The 10,397-nt window shown below is 37.2% G+C and overlaps 1 protein-coding gene across 1 annotated transcript in view; it reads right to left on the bottom strand.

Moving 5' to 3' along the window:
• LOC121871880 (ubiquitin thioesterase OTU1-like) overlaps positions 1-10,397 on the bottom strand; it is a 56,543-nt gene that overhangs the window by 8,813 nt on the left and 37,333 nt on the right.

Genomic DNA, 10,397 nt, shown 5'->3' with positions numbered 1-10,397 from the left:
CAGATGTCTTCTTTGAATATGAATGTGGTTCATCCATGTCACTCCAGATGAAGACTCATCTGAGATGGAGGTATTAAAATACCTGGGCGATCCAAGATGTGTTGTCCTCACTGCATCAGTACCAAAGAATTGTAAAAAGTTTTTATGAAATACAGCACCCCTCTTCCAACATCTGTTCCTGTGGAGCAACTTTTTAGTTTTGTAGGCCACATTCACTCTCCAAAGAGAAGTAGACTATCAGATAAGATGTTTGGTGAACTGGTCTTTCTGAAAAGCAATAATTATTAATTGACCAGATCCATTGATATAATGATAACACAATAATGATATCTTGGAAGAGCTTAGCTCACCCAATTATTTTTATTTATTTTCACAAATAGTTCATTATATATTTATCTTTTGCCTTTGGAGGTCATCAAATACACTTTTCTGTTGCATTCATTGTTTGTATTATAACAAATACCAAAATTACAAATTTATATATTAGTGGCAATACATGCATCGGTAAGGATATCGCTTGAACTATCTACAAAGTATCGATGTATTGGTATTGCTCTAGATGATTTACGAGTATTGATGTACAGGTATCGCCTTAGACAATTTAGTGTATCGATGCCTATAACAGCACACAGTAACACAGACGCATAACTGAATACAAGCTGGGGAAAGAATTCAAACTGAGCAGCGCCACTGCTGTGGTGGCTGCTGGGGAGATGAGCAGCCCTCCGACTGTCTTGTAGCTACTAACAAGAATCCACACGAAAGAAAATTTATAATTTTGGTGAATTTCTTTGTTATATATCATGATTTTTATGTTTGAAAAATTACAAAATTTACCAATATTTCATAAGTACAGGTTTTATGTCCATATCCTAAATTTTTGGGTCATAATTTCAAAATTCCGTAAGGGCGAATTTCCGTAACCCGGGATTCCAGATAGTGGGGGTTCCCTGTACAGTACAGTACAGGTATGGGACCATTTATTCAGCCTGATTGAGACCTGAGGGTTAACAAATAAGGATTTTTTTCCTGGAATTTGGAGGGCCAGGCCTAAAATGTACAAGGAACACACACTTCCTCTTGGCACACACACATCATCCACGGGTCTTCCTGCAGGCCTTTTTGACATAATATTCAGGGGTGTATACAGCTGGGACTAAATAAGGCACTATAATATAAAAAAAAATAAAAAAAAATAATAAAAATAAAAATTAATAAATAAATAAAATAAATAAATATCGAAGTGATAACCATGGTAACATTTTGATATGTCCTTATTACCACCATACTTCCTTGAGATAAATGTACAGTATATATCAGGTGCCTACAAAAGAGCTCAGGTTATCAACTGGCTCAGCCATGTTAATATTGTTACAGGTTGTACCTCTCTAGTCCAGCATTCTGTGGTCCGGAAACTCCCGTGGTCCGGAACGTTTTTAGTTTGTCCAATAGGTAGATAGGCATTTTTTTTTTTTTTTTTTAATCTGATTTATTATTATTATTAAAGGAGTATTAAATTTTTGCCCCTCAGGCCCCAATGTGGGTCAGTGACCTACGCCCTGGTGAGCTAATCCCCGTAAAAAAAAAAACAAAGCCGCGGGAAATTAAGGGTTGTTTACATCCGGCAGTTCGGCTGCTCTCTCTCTCTCTCTGCTTGTCTATACAGAGTACAACATTTAACCCTTCAATATATATGAGCAGTAAATAAGTGTTGCTTTCATATCCTTATGTAGAGTAATGGCGATATGTTTTCACATGTGCGCACTTACATACGTGCAGTCTCACTTTTTTTTACCATTAATGGTTAGCTACTTATATTGTTCCATTTATTAACATTAAATAACATTACAGGTACTTCAAACAACCATATTAATTTTTTTACATAAATTTTACTACAGCTACAATCAGGGTCTTATTTTCTTCAGTTCTATATGTAGAACCAATCAGTCACTGGTTTTGTAAGCTTTAACATAAACAATGCCGGCAGCCGTCTCGTCTCCTCGTGTGTTTTAATATTCCACATATTATTAATAAATTGTGTTGTTAATTTTGCACACACAAATATGAATTCAATAAAAACAAATTCAGAAACATTAATTAAAATATATATGAACAGTAAATAAGTGTTGCTTTCACATTCTTATGTAAAGTAATGACGATATGTTTTCACGTGTGTGCACTTACATACGCGATCTCTCTTTTTTTCTTTACCATTATCGTTAGCTACTTCTATTGTTCCATTTATTAACATTAAATAACATTACTTAAAACAACCATATTAATTTTACTACAGCTACAACCAAGGTTTTATTTTCTTCAGTTTTATATGTAGAACCAGTCACTCACTGGTTTTGTAATCAACGAAAACAATGGTCTCATTTCCTCGTGTTTTAATATTCTACGTATTATTAATGAATTGTATTGCTCATTTTGCACACACAAACATTAATTCAATCAAAAAGACTTTCAGTAATAAACAATAATGAATCTTTTGTACATAAGAGAAATGATGCTGTTTACAAGATTGTGCACGTCGTCTGAACGTTGGTGGGCCATTCAAACCCGTCGAAATTCGAGTTTCCACCGTCAAAATTTTTAAATGTGTTGTTTTTTGTGTGTGTTCAAACAGAAAACGTCTAATTAAAAACTCGCGAAATTTGAGAAGCTACTGTACGACATTTAACCCTTCAATATGTCTTCAAAGAGACCATAAAGCAGAGAAAGTGGTGCTAGTGCTTCCAAGCCAAGTCACTACCGTATATCTCGGCCTATAAGGTGTCGGGGTGCATAAGACGGCCCCCAAATTTCCATTTAAAAAGTAGCTTTTGAGCTCAATTTGCTGTATAAGACCAGTACCCCAAATGTGACACTTACCCACTGACTCAGTAGTCCTTTACCAACCATCCTTGGTTTTTTGAAATAAGGCCAATTCACTTCAAGTAATGTCATCAAATGTTACCCGCTGGTGTAGTGTAAACACTAGTGATGTCACTGAAGCGTCTGCTATTTACCGGTAACTGGAACTAATGTCGGTGTCGAGCAAAATTTTTCCATTTACTTGAAATGGATTTACCGATTTATTTGTTTATTTATTTATTTCCAATTCACTTCAAGTAATGTCATCAAATGTTACCCGCTGGTGTAGTGTAAACACTAGTGACGTCACTGAAGCGTCTGCTATTTACCGGTAACTGGAACTAATGTCGGTGTCGAGTAAAATTTTTCCATTTAGTTGAAATGGATTTACCGATTTATTTGTTTATTTATTTATTTATAATATACTGTAACATATTAAACACACTGCAAGTATTTTCTTTAATTTATACGCTTGCCTCGCACGAGACGATCGGTGGTGGGAGTGTTACCTCGTCTTGGTGGTGGGACTGTGTTCCCACTGTTTATACAACAGCTACCACCGTATTCTAATTGTGGTGTTTCATTAGGATTTGAGTGAAAAAGGTTATGTATAATATATATATATACATATATATATATATATATATATATATATATATATATATATATATATATATATATATATATATATATATATATATATATATATATATATATATATATATTCACAATATTTTATAATCGCAGTCATGGACTGAATATTCTATGCAAAAAATATTAATTTTAAATTAATTATTTCTAGTGTGGTCGACTTCCTACACAAATACAGGCTATAAAAGCCTCCTTATCTCCTCTCCATCTGTTACCCTCTGTTCTGAGAGAGAAGGTCTTGGTAAATAACTTTTGTTTGTTTATTTTCATTGTTTGTCTAATTTATCATGTTGTATCAAAGTAATATTACTAAAAGTTTTAGGCAGCTACCAAACAGGGAGATTCTACTGCCTGGGAAGATATTGGAAGTGTTACGAGTTGGGGATTTAGAATATAGTTAAAAGTCTACCCAGATCCCAACAGGCAACAACAATAAAAAAACAAAGACAATCGGACTATAAAAGGGTAGACAAAGGATGCGAGTTTTTGTTGTGTATAATAAAGTACCATAAATTCCTTAACAAAATATTCAGCTTTCTATAATTTACCCTTAACCATACTTAACCTAAACATACGCAACATTGACTTAACAGTATATACATATTTATACAACATACAACAATTTGAAGCAAGTGGACACGGGGAGGCAATATAGGATAACAAATACTTAAGTGCAGTGTTGAGATGGCTGACGAGTAAGGCTGAGTATTGAAGAAGATGGTAGGTAGTCACTGTGCCGTAGGTTTCCAGGATAGGTGATCCTAGTGTGGTCACTTCCCAGAGTGAACTGAATTCTCCTCGAACTGGAGCTGATGAGGAAGACTTGGAGGAGGTGACGCAACAACCAGGATATGGAGAAGGGAAACCCCGGAGTGGTAACTAAGACTAGTCATACTCGGGTTTCGTCCCTAGATGGCGTTGCTCGTGGTGCTGGGTAGGTAGATCATGACAATAGATGGCGTGGTTCGTAACAGAAGCATAATGTACAGTATTGTCTAATGGTAGACCCTACCAGTACTTCATAGGGCATCACGAAAATTGTGACCAAGTCTTAGGTTGCTGATTTATCTTTCTGCCTCATTTACACACAATTGCAGAGTTTCAATTGTTTCTCTTCCTTTGACAACACAACACAACACAACACAACACAACAAATTTTACCGGCTGGTGTACATTAGTGACTCACTTAAGCGGCAGTTATTTAATTGGAACTAATGTTGGTGTGAGTAAAATATTTCCATTTACTTGAAATAGATTTGCCGATTTATTTGTTTATTTATTTATTTATAATATACTGTAATACATTAAACACACTGCAAGTATTTTCTTTAATTTATATACTTGTTTCACGAAAAAGGGAGGCTACCATTATAACTGGTAGGTAATCATAAAGGACCAAACTCCGAATCCATGACGTGACTTCTGTTAATCATTCTCATCCTAAATTTACCACTGTCGGTAGTTTCAAGAATTAACGCAGTCATTTACTGAATATTCTTTGTAAAAAAATAAATTTTAAATTAATTACTTATAGGAGATAAGTATTATGATCAGTAAATATACAGATATGCATTACTGACCACCTCCGAACACAAGGACGGCTAAAAATAGCCACAGGCGGTCACAGTCAAGGTCACTTTCCCTTTCTTGTCACTGGCAAATGGGGGTGGGGGGGGGGGTGATGATAGCAGCTGTGTTTATTACCGGGGTATATTGTTCTTTTACGGTATGTTAGACTGGTTTATAATACATTTTTATCATTTTAATATACAGTGGCCCCTCGGTTAACGAACTCAATCCGTTCCAGAAGGTCGTTCGTTAACCGAAACGTTCGTTAACCGAAACCATTGTTTCAATGGGTTTTTGGGTAATTGGTTCCAGCTCACCGAAAATTTCCTAAATTCAACAAAAATGGTAGAAAAGTTCACTTACTTTGAGGTGTGTATGTAGAAGGCTCCTGGATGATGATGATGATGATGATGGGATTTAGAATGGGGGTGGAGGAGAAGGAAGAAGAGAAGGCATTGGGGTGGAGGAGAAGTCACCCCATGGTGCCATTTCACCCATAAAATTTTAGCTCTCTGGTTTAATTCAAGATTATTTTCTTTAAATCAACGCTGCACTGCATTATATATTGTCAATATATAAAATATATTTCAAAATGACCAATAATTTGCTTGGAAACACAGAAAAAAAACGTTTAGTTGAAGAGAGTCTCAAGCAAGATGTTACCTCCAGTGAAAACAGAGAGAGACTGACGCCTGTTTGCTGTGTTAAGAGGCTGGATGCCGCACATTAAACTAGTCACTTTACCTTCAATTTTGTTCAATAATTGTTAAAATGACTAAAAAATTGAATATTAAACTTTTAAAATTATTGAATAGTATAAACTTCTTGATATTTACAAAAATAGTAAGGAATTTAAGCCCTAGAACCGATTAATGTATTGGCGGACTGATACTAAACCTGGTTGCCCGGTCAGTGCAAGCGAAAACATGTTGAGGTCGGTTCGTAAGAAGTTCGTTAAGCGAATTTTTTTTCGTTAACCGAATTGAAGATCCTTATGGAAGGCAGTTCGTTAATCGAAATTACGTTAACCGAGGTGTTCGTTAAACGAGGGGTCACTGTACAGGTAATCTTCATTTTAATCCAGCTTCCCAAACGTACGTTTCAGTATAAAATAATTAATGGTAGGACTTTGTGAGTGGTTTACCATGTTTCCATCATCACTCTTGACACGCTAAACCGCAATATTTAAGAGGTAAGAATTTTATCTCTGGTGCTTAAGACGACCCCCTAACTTTGGGCTGGTTTTTTTTTTTTTCAAATTCCGTCTTGTAGGCCGAGATATACGGTATCTATCCAGGAAAAGGGTGAATTTCCATGGTCCGGAAATTTCCATGGTCCGGCACCGGTCAGGTCCCGAGGTTGCCGGACTAGAGAGGTACAACCTGTATTATTATTCACTCTGTAACTGTGTTTTTCTGGCTAAATAAACTGTTTCAATTCAAATTCAATTAAATTCAATTAATGTATGCAAGGACCATACAGGGTAAACACTAATTTCAACTGCGAGCAGTGGCATTGCTGGTACCATGAAAATAATGGGGCAGCCCAGGAATTACAGCATGCCCTTACAATTTGCGGATTTTTAATTCGTCGATGACACTTTGGATGTACCCAAGAATGTCTGAGGGCAGTTTTAAAGTTGGTGGCATTTTCATGGCCAGGACAGGGAGCACGCGAGTTTTGTGGCATCATGCAAGATGTCTCTCTAATCCTAGGAGGCTGGCCTGTGTGCGCTCACTCCGCCTCAGTCCGGGATAAACACTTGTCGTCTCGGGCATGTACTTCAAAGCTCTCATAACAACTGTGCTCCTCGTGCTTGTGATGGCTCCCAAACGCCCTCCACCACCTTCATCCAACTGCAGGAGGGCCCCCAACCAAGTGAAGAGAGAAAAGACGGTCATGACCCTCGTGAAGAAGATACAACTGCTGGACAAACTTAGGAGTGGCCAAGGGGAGCAGTAGGCGGAGTGAGTGACTGCGTTTGTTAGTTAGCACATCGTCTACTCTTGTCTACTCTCCTCCCTCCCTGCCATATTTCACTGGATTTACCGTTATTATTAGTGCTTACTGATAGAATAGTGCTTAATAGTGATTAATCATGACACTGTAGGTAGGTTAGACTCGTCACTGTAACTACCAAACTACTGGGCAAAGCTGTGAGGTGTTATGGTTGTTTTATTTTCAATTAGATATATGTAACTTTTTTCATTTATTTCTACTCAGTTACATGCACACACCATCCTACATACATATTGTGAAAAGTAAAAGAAATAATTGTACTAAGGGCAAACATATAAAGGGAATATACATTTCTTTGCCCACGAGTTAGCTGGCTCAGTGGGGGAGGATAAGAGACAAGGAATGTGGGGAGGGGGGCATTACTGAATTGAATTGAATTGAATTGAATTGAAACAGTTTATTTAGCCAAAAAAACCCAGATACAGAGTGGATAATAATAACAATATTAACATGGCTGAGCCAATTGAGAACCTGAGCTCTCTTGTAGGCACCTGATATATACTGTACATTTATCTCAAGGAAGTATCATGTAACATTTAGTATCATTTGGAATAGTACAATAGCATGGTGGTAATATGAACATCTTATTATGTCACCACGGTTATCACTTCAATATTTATTTATTTTATTTATTTATTATTATTATTTTTTTTATATTATAAGTACTCTGTATATATATAAATTACAGTGGAATTGAAAATCATAGGTATAATGGGGGAGCAGTACAACATGAGTTGAACAGTAATAAGGTCGAACAAGAGGACAGAACTGCCGGGATTATGTCTAGTTGGCAATTATATTTATTGCAATGGTAATCTCTTATGATGATAATTTCCGATAAAACGGTTTTGATGGTACAATAAAAGCAGGTACTAGGGAATTAGAGGAGGCATCATCCTTGCTGTCTCATTGTTACGATGAAGAAGGGAGTACGCAAATGGCGACTGCGTTAAACTTTCATTTGGCTTTTATTCACTGGCTTGGTAATACAGTAATACCCCGATTTACGCGGTCAATTGAACCCGCGGAGGTCAGCGTAAAACGAGAAACGCGTAAATGGAATAACAGAACATATGGGATTAATTGAAATAGAGACTGGGCCGACTCCCAAACTCCACTTTTTCCGACACAATACCGACACAATACCTATGTTGTAGTAAAATTAACATCTTAATTTTATGATGGTAAGCACACATAATTAATATTTAAGAGAAATACTGTCACCAGGTTAATGTCCATTCAAATAATGGACTCAACCCCCCCCACCTCTTCCCACGCTCGCTGGCTCCTCCCTCTCTGAGAAATGTTTGGGTGAAAACACTAGATTTTAAGGTATAGTAATAAATAATACCTCAAACTAAAGTTAGGATAATATAATTGACATTGCTGGATTCCTTGCAAGACCAGGAATATTTTGAACACAGTATTACCCTGCTTTACGCGGTTTCACTTTCCGCGATTTCTCATATACGCGGTGCCTCGCCAGAACCGAACTTTCACTTTCCGCGGTGCATCTACTCATATACGCGGGAAGCGGTGCGGGCAGGATGCGCACAAGGTCGCCCAGTCATCAAAACATTACCGAGTTCTTCACCCACCACCCACCACAGCTGGCCCAAGTCAGTGATAGTGATAATTATAGTGAGGATATGGACTTATATGGACTTTGAGGGGTTTGACAAAGAGGCCCTGCAAGCCTCTGTGGTGGATAGTGATACAATTGATACAGGTGAGGGCCAATAATCTGCCCTCTGCCTCGGAACCAACCGCCCATCCCCGTGTGCCCAGCCATCTTTTCTACTAATGTAAGTGTTAAAAAACCTAATATTATTGATATTTCTCTTAATTATTAATTGTGTGTGCATACCATCATAAAGTAAAGATAATATTTTTACTACAACATAGTTGTGTGTCATCAAAAAGTGGAGTTTGGGGGTCGGGCCAGTCTCTATTGGAATTAATCCCATATGTTCTGTTGTTCACTTTACGCGGTTTTCACTTTCCGCGGTACCCTGTGGGTTCAATTGACCGCATAAATCGGGGTACTACTATACACGTCATATATTTTGCACAAAAGATAACATATTTTCTCTGTGTAAACAAATTCTTACATTAGATCTAAAATTTGTATGTCTAATGCAAAATCCATGATGTTTTTACAGTGGTCCCTCGGTTAATGAGCACAATCTGTTCTAGAAGGTTGCTCGTTAACCGAAAAATTCGTTAACCGAAACCATTGTTTCAATGGGTTTTTGGGAAATTGGTTCCAGCTCACCGAAAATTGCCTAAATTCAACAAAAAAGGTAGAAAAGTACACTTACTTTGAGGTGTGTATGTAGAAGGCTCCTGGATGATGATGATGGGAATTAGAAAGGGGGTGGAAGAGAAGGGAAAAGCGAAGGCATTGGGGTGGAAGAGAAGTCACCCCATGGCACCATTTCACCCGTAAAATTTTAGTTCTCTTGGTGTAATTCAAGATTATTTTCTTTAAATCAACACTGCACTGCATTATATATTGTCAATATGTAAAATAAATTTCAAAATGACCAATAATTTGCTTGCAAACACAGAAAAAAAGCATTTAGTTGAAGAGAGTCTCAAGCAAGATGTTACCTCCACTGAAAAGACACAAAGACTGATGCCTGTATGGTGTGTTGAGAGGCTGGATGGCGTGCATAAAACTAGTTTCATTACCTTCAATTATGTTCAATAATTGTTAGAATTACTAAAAAAATTTAATATTAAACTTTAAAATTATTGAATAGTATAAACTTCTTGATATTTGCTAAAATGGTAAGGAATTTAAGCCCTATAGCCGATTACTGTATTGGCGGACTAATACTACAGCTGGTGGACCGCCAAACACAAACGAAAACATGTTCAGGTCGGCTCGTAAGAAACTCGTTAATCGAGGGATTGCTCGTTAACCGAAGTTAAGAATCTTATGGAAGGTAACTCGTTAACCGAAATCTCGTTAACCGAGGTGCTCGTTAACCGAGGGACCACTGTATTCAAAATGATCATCATATTGTAAGAATTCCAGCAATGTAAATTATATTCTGGCCGGGTAATTTGTATGAATTTTATGAGCTAAAACACATATCTTCAGTAAATAAAAAAAATATGCTCCACCCAGACACTATCTGTCAATCAAAATACCCCACCTCCGGCTCCCCCCCTCTTCCCACGCTCGCTGGGTCCCTCCCTCCCTCCCTACCACCCCACCCCCCCCTTCCCTCCCCTCGCTACCAGAGAAATGTTTGGGTTAAAACAGTATATTTACATTTTTAGTAATAAATAAT

Source organism: Homarus americanus, unplaced genomic scaffold (assembly GCF_018991925.1).
Source record: "Homarus americanus isolate GMGI-L3 unplaced genomic scaffold, GMGI_Hamer_2.0 scaffold39675, whole genome shotgun sequence".
NCBI classification, from domain to species: domain Eukaryota; kingdom Metazoa; phylum Arthropoda; class Malacostraca; order Decapoda; family Nephropidae; genus Homarus; species Homarus americanus.
The sequence above is the reverse complement of the archived record's forward strand: the minus strand, read 5'-3'. Positions and strand labels throughout refer to the sequence as shown.